Here is a 21,562-nt window from a genome sequence, read left to right as displayed (position 1 = left end):
ACTGTTATTGTAAGGCAAATATTGGTTTTTTTATCTGGAAAAAGTTATCTTTCTAAACTAAATATTACAATAGAATATTTCCTGTCCTTGGAGTTTGGCTTTTTTTACTTCAAAAACTATTCACATCATTCCAAGTAACAGTTGTGGACCATGCCAAAAACCATTCTCCTGAACAATTCCTGCACATAGTATGGTAGGATATTGGCCATAGACAGTTTACAGCTTGCAGTAGGATGCGACCACCCAGTTTTGAAGACTAAGACAGATTAATGAAGTGCACAGTCTGTCACAGTGCCAGAAAACTGTCTAACAAATTACATACAGCAAATACTTAAGCAGGAGCAGTCCCTAACTTGTCAAGCTTAAGAGTACACAGGTACAAGCTTTTCTGATAAGCACATTTCTATTTTAGCACACCATGTAAAGAACTGCACACAAATAATTCTTTAGAAGAAACAAGACTAACTATTTTATTATGTTATTATTATTTCATATATGGTCACCCTTTTTCAGAACATTCAAATGACATCTCTACTGCTTTTGTCCTGGGAGAACCCATATTTTGTCTGTGCGTATGGTCTGAATTTTGTGGATGATCAAACTAATTAATGTAATTTAATTTTATATAGTGCATAAATGTTCATCTTGGTCAGAACAATTGCATGATGAACTCTTAATTATAAATGAACCAGTGCATTTATTAAGCTTATATAAATATAGGTCACAAACAAAATGATTGTGTAATAAAAAGGATGCATTGAAATAAAACATTCTGAAATACATACTAATGACATAGTAATGCATTTTCTTTTCATCAGCTGTTAAAATGCTCCTATCTTAGAAGACCAACTTTGTGGAGGGTTAAAAAACAAACAAAATAAAAAAGTTAACTTTGTCAGGAAGACCAACAGCTGCCTTGCAGATTCTACAGTAGCTCTGCTTTGTGTATGACATGAAATCATACCATATACCCTGTCAGAGAAGTGTCTGGAAATATTGTGAGATCTCTCCTCATAAAGGCATAAATCTGTAACTGAGTTTTCTCCTCTTTAGCAAACTCAAAGCTTAAATTTCTTAGATTACAGGTATTTCTATCTTCAGTACTAGTTTTAATGTTTTAGGCAGTGCATCTGTACTGGTACCTTAATCTTTTTCCACTGCTATCGCAGACATAAAGCCCAATCAAGCATGCATTGTAATAATATAACCTAACATAATAGAAAATAGGTAACAGGCAACTGTAAACTGAAGTCAGTAATAACAAAGAAGTCTGAGATGCTAATATAACATTTGTTTCTTATGCTTTATTTAGGACTTGCTGTAATGAAATACATAAAATATTTTCTATAATATTGGAGGTTGTGAAGCTAATGAACTGCATGTAACCAGAAAGATAGAGAAAATGTCAAAGATCTTGTCTCAAGGGCTCTTTTTTTTTCTTGATGAAAATGGATAAATCTGAACATGTGCCTTTTAGCACCACAACAAAATATTTAAGTATGCACTTAAATCCCACTGATTCCAAATTGGAGTTGAGTCAAAAAGTAAGATCACTCTCAAAGGTTATTTTAAATGTAATCCAAAGTATATAAACAGTATTTGTGCTTTTAAACACTTAGGGTTCTGAAATACAGGTAGATAAATCAATATGGAAGCAAACAAATTCTTTTTCTCATGTAATTAGAATATGCAGAAATATAATGGAACTTGAAAGCTCTTAGTATCAATTACTGCTCATGGATCATTTCCATGAAAATGTTTCCTGGATTTTTTTTTTTTTTTGTCTTTAAAGTTTTGATAGCATGTTCTTAGAGGAAAACAACTCTATTCATCATTTCTACTGTCAGGCACAAGGATGTTCACATAAGAACATGCTGCTTTACATCAACATAAAGACATGCAGGTGGTGTTATGTCATTGCCAGTGGGAGCTGCCTACAGGTCCATCTGTTACAATTAGCCATCTAAGTTTATCCAGTGGCCAAGATGTATGTTCAGCACAACACAGGCCTGAAGGCAATGTGATATTCACAGGCCTACAAGTACTTACGTTAATTGTTGGATGTATCACTAACTTCTTGATATGCAACAGTCTTCTAATTTACAGTCTTTCTTTCTTTCTTTCTTTCTTTTTTTCTTTCTTTCTTTCTTTCTTTCTTTCTTTCTTTCTTTCTTTCTTTCTTTCTTTCTTTCTTTCTTTCTTTCTTTCTTTCTTTCTTTCTTTCTTCTGTGTGTCTTTGGAAATCTTCTGTGAGAAGTTTGTTGTAAGCGTTACAAAAGTGGAAAATAGTTGATTTGCAGAAACAAAGTGGCACCAGTTTAATTTTTACTTCTATATGGTATTTCCTGAATCTGTATAACAGATAGATGCCTGTTCTCAACTAAAAATAAAACACAGAAGTAACAAATTCCTCTGCAGTATTAAGTGAAAAATGTTTCCTTATGCTCATTGTGAATCTATTTTTGGTTAGCCTGAAAAATCAAAATCAATACAGATTAACAATATTTGTAAGTTTCCGTTTACTCTCCCTGATGAACTTGCTCTGGTAAAAAGCAATGTCTCACTAGCTTAGGTATACAGCAAACTTTAAGTTAAGCAGTTATTCATCCAGCTTTGTTAATAGGATATGAGTCATTGTTCCAAGCTGCTGACACGGTTTCCTTCTGAGGTTTTAATTAACCCAATTGTGGTATTTTCTTTATGCAGCACTGAACTGCCTATCTACCTTTCAAGATCATACAAACCCTTTTCCCTCGAAAATTCACGAATAACAACTTTATTTCCACCTGGAAATATCTAATTTGTATCGGTAAACATCATAACACAGATATTATAGCTCACAACCAATACTGCTATTTATCTATCTACACTTATCCTTACAATCATGTCATTTTTAGTTTCTATGAAACACAAAAGCTGTTAAACTTCACTTGTTTTTATAACAATAGGAAAAAGCAACGGATAAATTCTTTACTGTTAGGGTAGTGAGGTACTGGAATGGGTTGCCCAGGGAGGTTGTGAATGCTCCATCCCTGGCAGTGTTCAAGGCCAGGTTGTATGAAGGCTTGGATGATATGGTTTAGTGTGAGGTGTCCCTGCCCATGGCAGGGGGGTTGGAACTAGATGATCTTAAGGTCCTTTCCAACCCTAACTATTCTATGATTCTATGCCACTATTTCTGATATGAAATTGAAGTCTTCTGGTAATAATTTGTAGGAGATAAAGAGGTTACTCAGCAACAACAAAGAAAATCTTTACTGGAGTGACTTTTCTATGGGTTATCACACACCATAGGTTTCTGGGTTTGTTTTTTTTTTTTTTTGAGGTTGTGAACATTTCCATTATATGTAATATATCATGTTTTGAGGACAAAAGACAAAATTTAGAGATAAAGTAACACACTGGCTATGACTTGGGTTTGTATTTCCAACATTGACCTGTTAAGTTTTCCAAAGTGAGGATTTCATAGCAACATATCAGCATTATTACTGATGTAAATACTGATGTAAATTATTTTCTTTTAAATTTAGGAACAGTAGAGTATCACAGGCATTGGAATGTAAACAAGTAAACTTACCATAAGACTGTTTAAATCTCCAGATTCCATCAACCATATTGAACAGGGGTTAAACATAACTGCTGAAAAATATGCCTAATGTCTAGGTATCTACAGCACTCTCATAAAGTGAAAAGTCTGATATAGATCTTAAGGGAGACTAGAATCTTTCTGGATCACCTGCTTACAGCCAAGTGGTATACTCTAATGAGTCTCAAGCTGTATGAGATGCCTATGATGAGACCAAAGAATTGTGATTTTGTTTTTCTTTAAGTATTCCAGCAGCTGAAACCCATAAATAACAGACACTACATACAAGTTAGGGGTATACAGTCTGGAGTTTAATTCCACCTTGATTTCTGCAATCTTACTCTATTTTTTGTCAAACTTTATCCATCCTTTTGTGCTTAGAAGTATTTTATATTACTCCTGTACTTGTACCCAAAGTAACCCCCAGCAGATGTTCTAATTAACTTACCTAATGTCATTGAGTTTGCACAGTTAGATATATGACCAACTCTCAGGATTAATGTAGAGCTTCAGGTGAGCACTTCTAAAAATTAAATTGGCTGGTAGTCTCTGTCTTAGCCTTACACTCTATGTCAGCCTGACCTTCCCACATTGATGTGGCACTTAGAAGTAATAATCATATCCATGAAATAAATCACATCCACAAAATAATCCCAGCTCTTCTAGCTCCCTAGCATAAGCAGAATTATCAACTAAAGCAAACAATAGCTTACTTTCATACAAACAAGCTTTTAAAAAACAGTTTCATCTAAATGCTTTGATAATTCCCTGAGATACCCAGACCCTGATCTATCACGTCAAAGCATTTACCGGAGACTTTTTAATAAAATTTAATAAGCTTTCATCACTTTGATCCTAAAGAAATTTTGGGACATGAGGGAAAATAACATAGTTTAAAATGTGTCAAAACTCAATCAATCCTTGTTTGTTTCATTGAAATGGCAAATAATATAATTAAATGTGCTCTGCCTTGCTGGCACTTGAACACAGTCCTTTTATCTGGTACTGCACCTGTGATTTAAAGTTAACCATAATATTCTTCCCTTTCTTCTCTAAGTGCCAACTTATTAGTTAAAAGCCTGTTGCCATATGGTGAAGCAGTACCATCTGAGAAAAAAAAATCAATTAAAGTAAGCTTCTAGAAAAAGATCTTTCAGAAGAAAAGTTTATGTGATTTCTCAGTCAGAAATACTGGCATTTGAGTTTGGCATTTAACCCCCCAAAACCCCCCAAACATTATAATATGTAAAAAATATGAATAAACAAACTAAAGCAAGGAATAAGCATGCCCTTTTCATTATGTTTCACAAGTTGCAGGATACTGAGAAAGCCTTTCTCCCTTATAGTAGATTACAGAAAGTTTGTATTAGCGTGAGGTAAAACAGCTGGCTTGACTAGTCTGCCCAACTTCAGGAAGCTATTACCGTAACTTACAAATTAATCTCTACTTTGGTGTCATGGCTTAAATTGAAAATGCTTGAAGCTGTGTTGTGAAAGAATTAATCGCTGGAAATTATTTTACTTGACTGGAGTTGCAAATATAGTGAGTCATTAGTTCACTTCCACCTGTACAGAGATTTTTCATGATACCTACTTCTTTAAACTAAATCTAGTGGGAAATTCAGGACTGAACTACCTATGTGGTTACCAACTTTTGTTCAAGGCAATTATCTGCCCTGTATTGACAGTAATATATGCTAAAGTGCTTCTTGATTTGAAAATAACTAGTTGCCTATTTCAAAATGAATAGTTGGAATGATCACATACTTGCCTACTTGGTGCAATTTTGTCATCTGTTGTTAAGTTTGTCTTGTACTGGGGAGCTCAGAACTGGACACAGATGTGTCTTCTCCAGTGCTGAATAAAGGGGAAAGAAGGATCACTTCCCTTGACTTGCTGGCATTACTTTGTCTAATGCAGCCCAGGATACTATTACCCTTTTTGCTACCAGGGCACATTTCTGGCTCACGTTCAAGTTGGTGTCCACCAGGGTTCTTAGGTTCTTTTCTGCAAGCTGTTTTCCGGCTTGGTGCCCCTCAGTATATATTGGTGCATGGGGTTGTTCCTACCCAGGTGTGGGACTTTGCACTTCATTTTACTGAACATCATGAAGCTCCTGTCAGCCCAATACTGCATCCACTTGAGGTCATTCTGGCATGACAGCACAATCCTCTGGCATATCATCACCTACTCTTCTCAGTTTGGTGTTGCAACTACTCAGTTTGTCAGCAAGCTTGCTGAGGGTACATCCCTCCCCCATCAGCCAGATCATTAATGAAGATGTTGAATAGGGCTGACCTCTGGAGTTCATTGCTAGTTACTGGCCTAGACTCTGTGTTGCTGATCCTCACCCTCAGGCCTGGCCATGCAGCCAGTTTTCAATCTCCCTCATAGTCTGCTCATCCAGCCCATACATCAATAGCTTATCTATGAGAATCTTGGAGAAAATAGTGTCAAAGGCCTTACTGAAGTCTGGTTAGAATGTGGGAATTCTTAAAGAGCCAAGGCCACGTAGTGAGCGATTCCTATACCCTGAGTCTTATTATTGTAAAGTAAGAAGATTTTTGGCAGGCATAAGCAAGGTCAATTGTCTTGTTAGGCCTCTGAAATTTTCCACTGAAAAAAGTGCAGAGAATGATCTCTGCCAAGGTTGTAGTTTCCCACTGTATTTTTAGAGTAAGGTATTTAAGCGCAATTATAACAAGTTATAAACATTAGCTTTGTAAACGGTAGTAACCTCTAGACTAATCAATTAGAGCTCAGTATCCAAGGCTGTTACATAAGGGTGTAAGGGTATAAAAGGAGCACTGTATCTGAATAAACTTTGGCAATTGCTTGATCACATTGATTGTCTCCGTGTTGTCTGTGACTCCTGCATCAACATTAGACAATATCCACTGCTCTCCTCTCATCTCCCAGGCCAGTTGTTTCAACATAGAAGCTTATCAAGTTGGTGAAACATGACTTCCCCTGCTGTAGACATGCTGACTACTCCTAATTTCTTGTCATTCATGTGCCTGGAAATGGTTTCCAGGATGAGCTGCTCCATCAGCTTCCCAGGGATCTAGGTGGGCTAACTGACTTGTATTTCTCTGGATCCTCTTTCTTCCTGTTCTTGAAGATGGGAGAGACATTTGTTTTCCTTCAGTCCTCAGGCACATCTCCCAGTTACTATGATCGATCAAATAGTGGCATTGCAATGATAACAGCCAACTTGCTCAGCACTCATGAGTGCTTCTCATTATGGCTTATAGATTTATGTATGTCCAATTTGCTTAGGTTAACCTAGTATTCCATCTAAAATGTGAATTCAGTCTAATTTTTCAGTCTGAAATGATTGTCACAGAAGAAATAAGGAATTTTGTTAAGCCATTAAAGTCCTCTTTCGGAGGCAGGAGAGTTCAGAAAACATCTTTTTTAACAAAGGATTAGCTTGCTAGATAACCTGTAAATTAACACATTGACTATCCCAATGATACCTAATTATCTTATCTTACCTATCATAGAGAGCATTCATAAATTATAAAAATAATGTTATCTAAGTTATAATACTAGAAAGGGAGAGAAACAGAGCAGTAGAAAATTTGTCTTAGGATCAAGTATCTACTTTACATTTCTGTAGCTCTATACTCTAAAAAAAACCCTCAGAAAGTTCAGAAGAGAGTGATGAAAGAAGTATCTCAGATTCTTTCTGATCTGAATGAAATGAAAGCAATACAGGGTTGAGGGAAGTAACTATTCATCAGTTCTGGACATGTCAGCTGTTCTTTCCTGGATCTTTATAAAGTCAGCAGAGAATAGCTGACTGTAACTGACAATGGAAAGAAGCAAATATTTTAAGGGCATAAGTGATCTAACCTGCTGTCCTGTTTGAGCAGTAGCAGTAATTTTTTTCTCCTTCTTGGTAGCTGGTGCAGTGCTGTGTTTTGACTTTCGGGCTGAGAACAGTTGCTGATAGCAAGTATGTTTTGAGTTACTGCTCAGATGTTTGGTTTGTCTAAGGCCTTTTCTGAGCTCATGCTCTGCCAGGGAGGAGGGGAAGCTAGGAAGAAGGAGAGACAGGACACCTAACCCAGGCTAGCCAGAGAGGTATTCCATACCATAGCACGTCATTCCCAGGATGTAACCAGGAGAAACCCGGAAGGGCTGGAGCTCTGGGGGATGGAGGAGGTATTGGTCGGTGCTCGGTCGGGCAGCGTGGGGTGAGTTATGGGTCAGTGGCTGGTGAGGTGTTGTATTCTCTTCACTTGTTATTGGCTTTATCATTATTGTTTGTAGTAGGAGTAGCAGGAGTGATTTGTGTTATGCCTTAGTTATTAAACCATTCTTATCTGAACCTGTGGGGGCTACATTCTTTGGATTCTCCTTCCTAACTTTCCGGGAGTTGAGGGAGCTAGGGGGGGAGTGAGTGAACGAGCTGTGCGGACTTGGTTTTAAACCACGACAGCTCTTTTAGATATGTTCCTCAAGGTGACATAAATCGTGACCTTGATGCCCCCTTTTCTCTCAACTGGTTATAAAAATATCTAAGGTTGAGTAGCTTAGAACTGAACACCTTTTTATCATAGTTTTTAAGTAGGCAACTAATCCCATCTGTTATATGGTTGGTTGGGTTTTTTTCTTTCTGTTGCAATGTATTTTAGATACTTTGAATGTCATTATTGTGGTTTAACCCCAGCCAGCAACTAAGCACTGAACAGCTACTATCTTCCCCCCAGTGGGATGGGGAAGAGCATCGGAAAGGTAAAAGTGAAAAAACTTGTGGGCTGAGTTAAGACAGTTTAATAATTTAAACAAAACTTGTTCACACAAGCAAAAGAAAATGAGGAATTCGTTTACCTCCTCCCAACAGCAAGAAGGAGTTCTGCAGGGCTACATCACATGTGATGGTTACTTGGGAAGACAGATGCCATTGCTTCAAACTTCTCCCCTTTCTCCTTCCTTTATTTCTGAGCTGCTCAGCAGTAACTAAAACATCCCCATGTTATCAACACTATTTTCAGCACAAATCCACACACAGACCCATACTAGATGCTACTAAGAAAATTAACATGATCCCAGTACATGACAACACAGTCATGTATTTAAAGCAAACCCAAACAAAACAAACAAACCAGAGTATGTGTAAGATAATGGAGCATGTATTTTCCAGCACAGAGTTTTAAAATAGTTATTCTTACAATTGCATATTTGAATTGCATTGGTTCTCCTTTTTTTTCTTTTAGTTTTCATTTATTTTAGAAAGAAATCAAGAAGGTTGAAGTATTGATAATCTTTTTAAAAATCTTCTGAATTGTAAAGAAAAAAAGAGGAAAGTGTTCATCTCATGAAATATATATATGTATATTCTGGCTGACTAAATTATTCTAGGTTCCCTCTCTTAACTTTTATTGCTCAGCATGACATCATCAGGTATGTAATATCTGTTTTGTTAGTCTGGGACAGCTGTTCCAAAGTGACACCCCTACCGGAGTCCTCTCACAGCATCCAACTCCAACATCTTGCCCAACCCCAGCTACTGGCCTTTGGAAGTGGCAGGGAGCTGGAGAGACAGCCAAGAGAAGAAAAAATGTTGGTGTGTTATCAATACTGTTCTAGCTACAGATACAAAGGAAAGCACTACGAGGGCTGCTATGAGAAAGTTAACTCCTTCCCAGACAGACCCAATACAAACAGGATATAAAAAAGAGGAAATTAGTAACATCCTGCAGACACCTATTTCTGCTTTTATATATACCTACCTTGAACATGTAAATTAGTTGAGAGGAACCCCCCTACCTGTTGTCATCAGACCAGATTTAGTCCTTTCAAAAATTAAGATCTTGATGCTTATCTGAATGCACAGGTCATATAACTCTTGTCTCAGTGAGGTTTACATTTTTCTGCAGATGGATAGTTGCTTAGAGGAAGTAACAGCACTACAAACTGTTACACCACAGTTGTGTGTCTACAGTCCTTGAGCAAAAAATATGGATTCACTGGTTCTTCTGAAGGCCAAGGTTTAATTTCACCACTTCCTCAGGGCAGTAGCTGGGGATGATCATGCTGCACAGCCATTCCTTTGAAGTTTGACCACTGTGCCTTGAAGTACAGATTTGGGCTTGCAGCCAGAAGAAAGCATAACTCATTCCAGTGGTAAGGAAACTTAATCTGGAAGAATGCATCTCACTGTTAACAGAGAAATCTGGACTGTGGTCCTGATCTCTAGATTAATTGTTCTAAACCAGTGTTAAAAGAGGAGTTTTAAATTCTCCTAAAGAAAGAAAGCAACTGCAAATCAACAATCCTCTTTGTGTTCAGTCACTGTGTATATTCAGTTCAGTTCAGTTACCTGTAAAATAAAATCTTTAAAAAGTGGAGGTCTACTTTTAGGCTTGTAACCAAAAACAGAAAGAAAAGCCTCTCTGAAGTTCTGGATGAAGTGCTCAAGAAGCATAATTTACATCTTGCCCTTTTCCTTAGTACATTCTAATTAGTGTCTTCATGCAACCATGCACTAAATTTGTTGGCTAACCACTGCATTTTTGACTGCACTGAACTGCCATTTGGGATGTCAGATCCTGCAATGCAAACTGTGGTTAACCCAAATCTTTCTGTCTGTGTTCTCAGCTCCAAAGTGGAAGTAGCTTAATTATACTTAATTCCCTAATTTTTTGCTTAACTAAATGTATATAAACTTATCATATCAGGATACACTATATTTTCTGTTAAGATGTGTCCCATGGTGTTTCACATCTATGCTATTTGGACGTAGGACTACCAGGAAATGTACCGGGACAGGAATTTCATTCTGTTTGTGTATTCTGCATAGTGACTTATATATTCCTTGATGTCATTTTAAGTGGAAGTCTAACATATGTTTATTTCTGCTTTCCTTTCTTTGTCTTTTAATAGAACTATGAACTTTAAAGTTAATTGATTTTTCCCCTATCTAGAGCCTAGGTTTAATTTTAAGTCTATTAATGTATGCTTTGTTGAGGGCTGATGACAGTTTATACTCTGATGACAATTTATAACTAATGTGTTGCTGCACACAGTAATAAAAAAGGCATAGAAATCTAAATTCATAATGATTTTTTTTTTTAAATCCATCTGCCTGACTGGTACAGTATTTTCTACAGGAATAATTGGAATAATGTAAAAGATAATAGTCTATTATTAGGGCATCCTTTATTGCAGTGAGGAGAAGCAATAAAATAGCTTCTTTTAAGCTTCTAGAATCTCCATATGTCTGTCTGTATTATAAGGGGAAAAGGAAAAAGAAAATAAAAAAAAATATGGGAGTAGAAGATAATACGATACCTTTACTCTCATACATTTTCTTCCCTGGGGACAAATGTAATGAATGTATGCCTAAACACTGCCATTCAAAACCCACATTTATGAACTTTCATGCCTTGAAGGTTAAGCCATATTGTCACTTCTGACCATTTCTAAAGTAGCTAATGCTGGGTAATAGGTAATAATCAGAGGGGGAAACAGCAGCTGAAAAATTTTCAGGAGGTTCATTTTAGCCAAGATGCCCTAGAGAATGAAAAGATACAAAGAATGTATTCAAATTTTGAATTTTTGGCAATGTGAAAACATGTTATGCTATCTTTAGGAGCAGTGTTTCAAGGCAAAGAGAAATCTCGTGTACTTTGTGTTCTTAAAAATGTCTGGTACAGAACCAACAACCTTAAAACCTTTTGGAAGTTAATGCTCTATTTTATTGGAACCTGTTAAAAGGGAACAAAAGGGAACATTTGCTGTGCCTTGAGCTCTAGTAAAAAAGAAAACATTAGCATAAGTCATCAAGTTGTACTGCATTGTTATTTATAGCTCTTCCAATTACATTCTTCAGTATCATATTAAACACCATCCCAACAGATTGTGTATTGTCTTTGTATGGCTTTTTCTCACAGATTTTTTTTTGTGTTTATAAGTGAAATGGTTTATACTTACATTTTGTCTGCTGTTGTTTCTCTCCCTCCCTCATTTGGAGTATGAATAAAAATATATCTAGACCAGATTTGAAAATATCTGACAAATAAAAATACAAGGAAACACCTAATACTATGAGAAAAGAAGAGTTAAGAAAACATTACTTTGCCATCCTATGATCTGACTCAAAGCCCACTAAACATTTTCATTGGCCACAGCAAGCTCAGGCTGTAATTAAACAGTTAAGAAATGGTAGCATATGAAAAAACATTTCTTCTTAACAGAGCTGAATGTCTAACTAGTAATGTACCTTCTTGCTTTACATCACACTACTTAACCCAGAATGAATCTAAGCTGGATTCAAAGAGAATTCATCTTGAACTTTGCATTTGTATCTCAGCTCTGTGATTGGAGTTGGATTTCATCATCTACTGTTTTGACTTTGCAATGGAAATCACTTGCTGTGTTACTGAGAGAGAGAGAGAAGAGGAAAGAGAAGCATAAGAAATAGAAAATTTTACCTTTAGTGGGCAGTAGGCAGGTGTCTTCTTACAGAAAATTCACGTATTATTAAAGTTTGATCACTTTGGGATTCTATGAATGGACACCAAATTTATAAAAAAATAAACTATGCTTTTGTACTCTGTGAAACTGCACTCTCTCTAAAAGTGAAAGAACCATTATTCAAAAAAATCCCAACAGAACCATAAGATTAGGACCAGGCCTCACATTTCTACACACCTTAAAACAGTGTTGGTAACCTTTATCCTCTAACTAATATCAGGTTGTTCAGCCCTTCTCTTTGTGCTCTGATACGTCATGGGTATCACTTGTCTACCCTCATGATTTCAGACTGTGTAGCCTGGTATTTTCCTTTTCTTTTTTCACCTTTAATTTAGTGATGAAGAAAGAGCTAATAAGAAAAAAGCTGCACAGAGATGTATTTCATAGGTGATTAATTGTATAAAATCTATTTACTGTATACATTCGAATGTATAATAATTACAATAATGTATAAGTGCGTGAAGAAATAACACTGCCACAGTGTACTGCATTATTTAGTCCAAAAGCACTGGTTACTCTTCACCAGACAACTAACATAATAATATGCTCAGTTATATACATTTTTAATTTTGTTTATTTAAGTGTAATTTTAAATACAATATATAGAAAATATGTATTCTATGATTATTTGATTCTAGTTACATCTACACAATTCTGTTAGTTTTAATCTCTATACTTACTACTGTATACTGGGTTGAAAATGAAATCTACTGTCTTTCATATTGTCAGTTTATTTTATTCTTCAATATTCTCTGTACAGCTGAGCACCTTTGGACTCCAAACCAGACAGCTAGCCATCCTTAGTGATTATTCTTTTTTAGTAAGAATGAATCTTGCTCTCAAAAAATATGAGGTCAGCTTTAAGGAATAATTTGATTTTCATATTAGTGATAGTAACATTATAATGTTGTCCTTTAAAATTCAGTTTCTATCAACTTCTAGAAGATTTTGGGAAAAACACTCATGTTTTTTAAAATATTTTGGGAGTGGAAAGAAGAGATTTTTTTTCTAGTTTTGTCTGATGATTTTCATACAGTTATCATTTTTTGTCACTAGTTGTTTTTTAAAGGCTAGACCTGTGTTATTGAATATAAAGATAAAGAGGGAAAGGGTAGTAGGTGGAAAGAATTGGAGCTGAAAGGTGAGAAAGGAAAGTTAAGCTAGAAGGATAAATTGAGTGGAAAGAAAAGATAATAAAACAGAAGAGTAGAAATAGAAAGCAGGTAGGGTGTGGCAGAATTAAGCTATTATAACAGCTTTCTCTCTGTAGACATATGCAAAAGTTATGTACAGACAGAGCCTTTGAGAATTCCATAACAAAACTTCTTAGTGATTTCTGTCTTTGGCACAGTTTGTTTTCACCATTAATCTGATGATGTAGAACACTAATGCATCAACACAGTGACAGCACTATGATGATATACTACAGTAATATATCATCAGAATAACTGTGATAAGAGCTGTTTTGCTGGTGATACATTAGTCTGGTCCATCATAAAAGAAACTTTTATGCTGAAGAAATGTATTATGGATAACACTACATTTTTTGTGGCCATTGCTTATTTATTCATTCACTTTCATAGAAGACAATATCAAAAGCAGAATGCTTTTTAGATTACATTAACTTAAAAACAATAAAATAATATTAAATGAAAGAAGGAATATTTAGGTTAATAAAATGAGCCAGGAAGTAGGAACTCAATCATTGACTATAAAACTTCAAAATAGCACATACTACCACATTTCTTTAAAACTGATCTAAAACTAGCACTAAACTAATCTAAAACTGGGAGTTTGTCTGAATGGAGATATCAGCATAGATAGGCTGTAGTGCTTCTGTTTGGGTTTAAGCCTCAGCCAGCCTTGCCATTGCAGCATGTCACATGTCACCTTGTAGTTTTTTAGAATGATAACATTTTTGAAGGATGTCATCTTTCTAATTCCTGGAGACCTCAAGTTTCCAGGTAGGCTTGCACAGTCATCAGCTAACTGGGGTGACTGTCACGATTGAAGACTAAGCCTATAGGGTGAGCAGGGCAAGCAGCAGCCTGACAATGGGTAAGATGTACCACACTGCACCTGCAAACTGTCAATTCACACCCTAGCCACTGGCTCTCCCTAAGAGCTAGTTATATGTGGTCACTTGTGGTTTGAACTGACTGCAGGGACCACAGGCACTGCCACACTCTTGCCTGCCCCTCTCATGGGTCCTGTCACCAGGCAGCTGGTCCCTGCCTTTATCAGTTTTAAGTTCTTTAGTGTTTAAGTCATATATTTGGTAGACATGTTATCAGAGACAATATTTTATAAAGTGTCCTATTAAATTGCATTAGAATAATTTAGTTTAAAATATCGAAATCACATAGAAATATAGTTTTTCTTCTGCTGACTACCATCTTTCTGATAAGCTTTTATGCTGACTTGAGTATTTCTACTTTGTATTTTTCCTACTCAGCACTCTTTGAGATCTTAAAGCATGAATTGAATGTTTTTATCAAGCATCTATCTGTCAATCTGCTAGCAATTAATTAATAGACAGAAACCTTGGAACACTGCATATTTAGTTTATTGATTTCAGTACAATATTGTATGTTATAGCTCACTATACAGCCTTCCAGCTGTCATGCATAAAAACTGCTATCAGTCCTACTTCTGATAGTAAAGAGTCCTTAAAGAATGAAACAATTAAATTTGTATGAGTAGAGATTAGAACAAAGAGGATTTGAGGGGAAAAAAAAGTAAAAAAATGCATTATTAGAAGAGATCCAGTATCATGTGTCACTATTTTGATACAAATATCAGCATCAACACAACCTTGTTTGACATGGGAGCTAGAAAAGCTTTCTCTCTTTTTCTTTTACTGGTGTCTACTAATCCAAAATAAAGTCCTACAATGTAAAGATGATACTAACATTTATAGGCTCAGCAAAGGCACTAATTTTATTACAGATAATATATCTTGCCCCAGGGAGCTACTGTTTTCCACAGATGATCTTCATCTGCCTTTCCCTCTGTCTACAAAAGCTAATGGATTCATTACTATTGCTGACATCCCTTTCTGCCAACAAACCTTTTGCCAAATTATGTAACTGATTAACATAACTAATATAAACCCCCATAAATTGTATACTTAACTAGATGTTTGCAGCTTTTGAAGAAGGGCTTGCATTTCCTCCTCACACAACGAGTGTGTTTCTTGCCAGTAACCTCACAATTCTTGAATTACTGAGATCATCGTAATGGTAAGATACCAGCGCGTGTAAAGGGAAAAATGAAGAGAAACAGTGGTAAATTCACACAGGCAATAAGAAGGAAACAACAAAAATGAAACAAAAATGTTTATGTTTTTACTAAAATTTCAGTCCCACCCTTGAAGCAAATCAAAAGGATTAGATGGGGGAGGATAAGTACTGTGTGTAGGTGATGAGGTGTTGTCAGTGGGGGCTGCAAGGGTGGCCTCTGTGAGGAGGCAGCAGGACCTGAAGGACTAGGATATACTGGACACGGCTGGTTCCAGTCTGCTCCAACAGACCCACCACAGGGCATGGCTGAGCCCAGCAGCTAAGATGGTGGTGCCTCAGGGAAAGCATATTTAAGAAAGGGCAAAAATTTTGCCTGGCAGTGTGAGGAGTGAGGGGGAAAAGCACGTGAAAAAAAGTCCTATGAACACAAAGGTAATGAAGAAGGTGAAGGAGGAGGTGCTCCAGGCACTGAGACAATTCCCCTGAATCCTTTGGAGGACTCACAACAGAAGATATCCACACTGCAGCCCATGCTGGAGCAGACTCCTGGCGGTAGCTGTGGCTCATGGACAGAAGCCCATGCAGCAGCAGATTTTCTAGTAGGAACTGTGGAATACCTACACTAGAGCAGTCAGTTCCTGAAGAACGTGGAGAAGATCCATGCAGAAGGAGAGGAAAAGAATGAAGAAGAATGAGGAGAGGAATTGTTATGAAGAAATTCTGTGTGAGCTAAAGCATGTGGGTACCTGATGCCAGATATCTTGTCGGAGCTCAGTCTTCCTGCACTGCCAGTGAAAAGGACAGGTCTGTGGACAGTTCTAGGAAGCAGTGTTAGAAGTTATGCAGAGATCTCATGAGTACTTGAAGTATCTGTCCTCCCATGTCTCCCTGGATCTTTGAAGATGAAGCCTGAGTAACCCAATGCTAATAGGTATATATAGTAACATTTTCTTACAAAATGCCTTACAGATTTATGAACTGACCAAGGAAATCCAAGATCCAGGTGAGACAGCTTAAACTGAAAGACATCAAAACTCATGTCTTCCATTTTCTTCCCAGTAAGTACATCCTCCTAAGCAGTTCTTTCAAGCAGAATACACTTGAGCTTTATGCAAGTTGTGAACAAACAAATTAAACAGGCATATACTCTTCACAGAGTTATATAATGAAGATTGTACAGCTGGAAATTAATAAATCCCAGACATGTATTTCCCTTTGTTGCAATTGCTCACACTGGAACTAGATGACCTTAAGGTCCTTTCCAACCCTAAACATCCTATGATTCTATGTAATCAGGTCATACTGCATTATTTCTGAAGTTAGTACTTCTGTTCCATCAGTATCCATTTAAAAATGAATTCCTTTTTTCCATTCTGAAAAATTCCAGTATTTTAACATTTGTAAAATTGAAGGGCTATTTTCAAATGCTGAAATTTTCAATGCTATGTGAAACTTCAATATATAATTGTTTGGAAATACTTAAATAATTTGTTAAGTATTACATTTATATAATTTCAAGCACTTCAGTCTATTTTTTACACTTAGTTCTTATTTTTCCGCAGGAAGTTAACATCGGTGTATCTCTTTTCATCTCTCATTTGTACACAAATGATTTTTTTAATGATAATCAGAAATATTATTTTTATTATTATTTTTGCTGAAGCTTTGTTTTTTCATTAAAAAAAAAGTTGCAAGAAAATACTGATACCTTCACTAAAATTGCTACAGAGATTTATTCTTAGCCTAAGGAAACTTACAATACAGTTGTATCCCAGTTCCTACAAAGCAGCTGTTTTTCTTTTATCCTGTTCATCACCAGGGTTTCTTAGTGACTCCACTGTGGCATTTATGGCAATAAAAATTGCTCAGGCTTTACAAAATATTTATAATGTAGCTCCTGTTGAGGGTTTTCTGGTATTATAAAGTGCTTTAATTTCTAGGTTAGGTAACATGATGAACAACTTGCCAGCAGTTTGCACTGCTGAAACAGCTCACAGAGGTAATTTATAAAACCAGAAAGAGAAAAGCAGAGTATCACTTACGCAACAGAATAAATATTCTTCCTTTTCTATTCATCTGGCTATTTCCAAATAGGGCTTTTGACCTCCCCTCTTCTTTTAGAATATATTGCAGTGTTTGTGTTATTTCAAAGTACAGCACACTAATACACAAAGAGCACAAATATATATATATATATGTCTGTGTGTATGTGCACGTATTAGAATTGTAGCAATGTGATGAATGATTGAAAAAGAATTCATCAAACTATGTCACTGGATACAAATTGCTACACATATGATTGTTATTATTGTTACTAACTTTTTCAAGTTTCTTGCATTATTATCAGAAAAACGTGCTAGTGATAAACCAAACACCTTGTTTCTCAAATACTGAGACTTATTTGTATCAGGCACTATTCTGAAAATAGTCTTATAGTCCATTTTACAGAGACTCTGGAACTTTGCAATTCCCAGAGAGAACTTCATGTGTTACAGTAAGGATTTTTAAGGTGAAAAGTTTTCTGTGCAGCTCAAATACGATTAATTTTGCTTAACTGATTTGCCAATCAGTTAAAGTGCATAGCTATTGAAGTAAATAAAATGCATAGGAAGTGAATGAACAATTACACGAACAGGTACACTGCCATCATGCTATATAGAGAGCCATTTTTTTGTTTGTTCAAACAAACAAGACTATTTACATATTCCACAGAGGTGTTATACAGCTTAGAGTATGCCTTAGTAAATAACTGTGACAAAAGTAGACAAAATGTATTGCCAGTGTCTAATAGATACATTGGTTTTTTAGCTTTGTGCATTGGTATAATGAAATTTATAAATTTTTCAGTTCAACTTTTTCCACTTCTTGTCTGCAGCTTAAAGCAAATTGATCTAAAAGTAGTTCTGGTACTTTGGGGCACTTGGTGCTGTGTTTTTTTTCAGTGCAGAACTATATCAAAACAGTTCTGAAACAATTTATATCCTTATAGGTCTAACATTAGCTTATCTTAGGTTGCTCACTCATGCTTTTGGCTCTTCATGAGATTAATGTCAAACTGCTTAAACCTCTGAAAACTGATGGTGAAGAATTAAAGAATCAGATGTAGTCATGAAAAATCACCAAACACACCTTAGATCTCTAAAATTTAATTTTAGCCCTATATATACCTATAAAGATAGTTTTAAGGAGGGTCCATTTGTGAAAATAAATTAAGAACAAGGAAATGTATGCAATGAAATAATGATAGGACTGCAGAGGAACCCTAACTCAAAACTTTAATAAGGGATAACAAGATAATGGTGATAGAAAAAGTTTAAGACCATGCTGCTCAAGCTGTCTAGTTACCTATTCAAATAATCAAGGCAGCATAACTGGGTCTAAAATTTACATTTGCTTGAATTATGGTATGTTGAATTAATTTAAAATGAGATAAAACTAATTTGTCCCATGCAGCTTGGCTTAGCTGTTAAGCACCTAGCCACAGAAAATTATTTTAATACGGCCAGCACATCTTCATAAGCTAGCTTTATATTTGTTAGGATGAGAGAGATGTCTCTGAAGAGTTATGCAGGGAGCTCCCTGACTCATATTGGCACATGCAGTTTTAGGAAAATAGCTATCTAAAGAGTCCATACACCTCTATGATGAATGTGAATGCCAGTACATCTTTGAGAAAGCAGCTGGTTACAGACAAGCAACAGAAATTCCAAGTAGAAATGTTTCAAACTTCTGCCTCTTAATAATTTTAGCCCTCTGAATCAGGACCCCACCCAGATGACATTCAAAGCAGTGAATGCTTCCATGAGAGATACTAGGCTATTATTCTGAAGCCAGTTAATAGACACATCTTGTTCATAATTGCCTATTGAACATTTAGACTGAGAATGGGAACCCTCAATTATATGTCTTACTCTTTCTTAGGGATAAATCTCAATTTTTCCATTTTAAAGCAATTACAATCTGTAGGGACTTTTGAAGTTAAATTATATTACTTTTATAATAAAGCTGGGTCACAGTAATTATAGGGCAGCTACAAAGAGAACAGAGGCTCTCACTTTACAAGGAGCCACATGGACAAGTGTGGTGGGTTGATCCTGACTGGGCACCAGGTGTCCATGAATGCTAACCTATCACCCCCTCTCCAAGATGGACAGGGAAGAAAAAATATAACAAAAGGGTTGTGGGCTTGAGATAAGAACAGGGATTGATCACTCATCAGTTACTGTCATGAGCAAAACAGACTCAACTTGGGGAAATTACTTTAATTTATTGCCAAAATCATAAAAGTATAATGAGAAATAAACCCCAAATCTTAAAACACTTTTTCCCCCATCCCTCCCTTTTTCCCAGGCTCATTTTTACTCCTGAATTCTCTACCTCCTCCCTGCAGTGGCACAAGGGAATGGGGAAAGGGGTTGCAGTCAGTTCATAACAGGTCACTGCTGCTCCTTCCTCCTCACACTCTCTCCAGCTCCAGCATGGAGTCCCTTTCACAGGACATAGTTCTTCATAAACTTCTCCAATGTGAGTCCTTCCCATGGGCTGCAGCTCTTACAAACTGCTCCAGTGTGGGTCCCTTCCACGGGGTGCAGTCCTTCAGGAATATACTGCTCCAGTGTGGGTTCCCATTGTGGTCACAAGTCCTGCCAGCAAACCTGCTCCAGTGTGGGCTCCTCTCTCCATGGAGCCACAGGTGTCTGCTCCAGCACTGGCTTTTCATGGGATCACAACCTACCTCTGGCATCAACCTGCTTTGATATAGGGTCCTCCCCAGGCTGCAGGTGGATGCCTGCTCACTATTGGGCTCCATGGGCTGCAGAAGTGCAGCCTACCTCATCATGATCTGCGCCTTGAGCTGCAGGGGAATATCTGCTCTGGCACTTCCTCCCCCTCTTTCTTCAGTAATCTTGGTGGCTGTAGAGTTGCTTCTCTTACATGTTCTCAGTCCTCTTTTCAGCTGCAGTTGCACATGGGCTTTTTTCCCCCTTCTTAAATATATTACCAGAAAGCCACTACTACCACTGCTGATGGACTCAGCCTCATCCAGCAGCAGATCTGTCTTGGAGCTTGCTGGCATTGGCTCTATCTGACATGGAGGAACCTTCTCAAAACTTCCCATGGAAGCCATTCCTGTAGCACTTCTGCTACCAAAACCTTGCCATGCGAACCTAATATAAGTCAAGGGGGAACAGGTACTAGTTGCCACAGGATAGGTTTTATCTTTACATAAGAAAGAAATTTTTTTACAATGAGAACAACCTCTCCAAGGACACAGTGGAGTCCCCATTTCTGGAGGTTTTCAAGATGCAATTACATAGGATGTTAGATAATCTCATCTAGACTCCCTTTCTCACAAAATTTGCACCAGCTGATCTTTTGAGGTCACTTCAAGTGGGGGCTGTCCTATGATCTTATGATTCCATTTTCTCTAAGGAGAAATGAAGGCAAAATCCTAGTGAGTAAAGAATGAAAGAGCTTACACTGAGAAGGAAGGGTCTTAGATTACAGGTTTGCTTATAAATTTTGCATTTAAGCTGTAACTGGAAAAAAATGGGTAAACATCACTGGAAGCAAGGAGCCCCAGGTTCTCCTTAAGTCTCTGGAAACTCTTTCCAGTCAGGGCAGCTCCCTATAACCCTATCTGTTTCTGACTCAGTTTAATTACAATAAATCCTCTCATTTGACTTCAGAAAGTAAAAGCTTACTTCAACACTAGATTCTTGTTAGAATGGACAGTGTTTCTTAATTCAAGATACTTTGACCCACAAGAAAGACTTTTTAGAATTGACACACACAAACAACTTCATTTTGATCTGGTTTAGATACAATAGATGTCTCACAAATAACCCAAAGTACAAACAGACTTAGAAGCAAGTGTCAGAAACATCAACTTTCTTTTTTCAGTATCAGCCAGCTATTAATTTGCCAGGAGCTAAGGTGTTAGAAGGCTGTGGTTCTTGTTATTAGAATAACAAGGGTGTTCCTTTTTTCAGGTTATGTGTAGCATTTTTTTGTTTTTTTTATTCAGTAGCTTTTAAGATGTGGCATCCTAGGAATATAATCTAATGTTTTGTTACCACAACATATTTATGTTTCTAGCTGATTTAAACGAACTGAATAGTTACAAATACAGTATCGTCCTAAAGTTTATGAATAGTTCACCCAAAAAATAATGGTCTGTTACATAGATACTTGTATATATATCCAACTATTTTCATGAAATAATAGAATGTTTTGGGTTGGAAGG

The sequence above is a fragment of the Melopsittacus undulatus genome, chromosome 2, assembly GCF_012275295.1.
Source record: "Melopsittacus undulatus isolate bMelUnd1 chromosome 2, bMelUnd1.mat.Z, whole genome shotgun sequence".
Taxonomy (NCBI): Eukaryota; Metazoa; Chordata; class Aves; order Psittaciformes; family Psittaculidae; genus Melopsittacus; species Melopsittacus undulatus.
Note: the sequence above shows the minus strand (reverse complement) of the source record.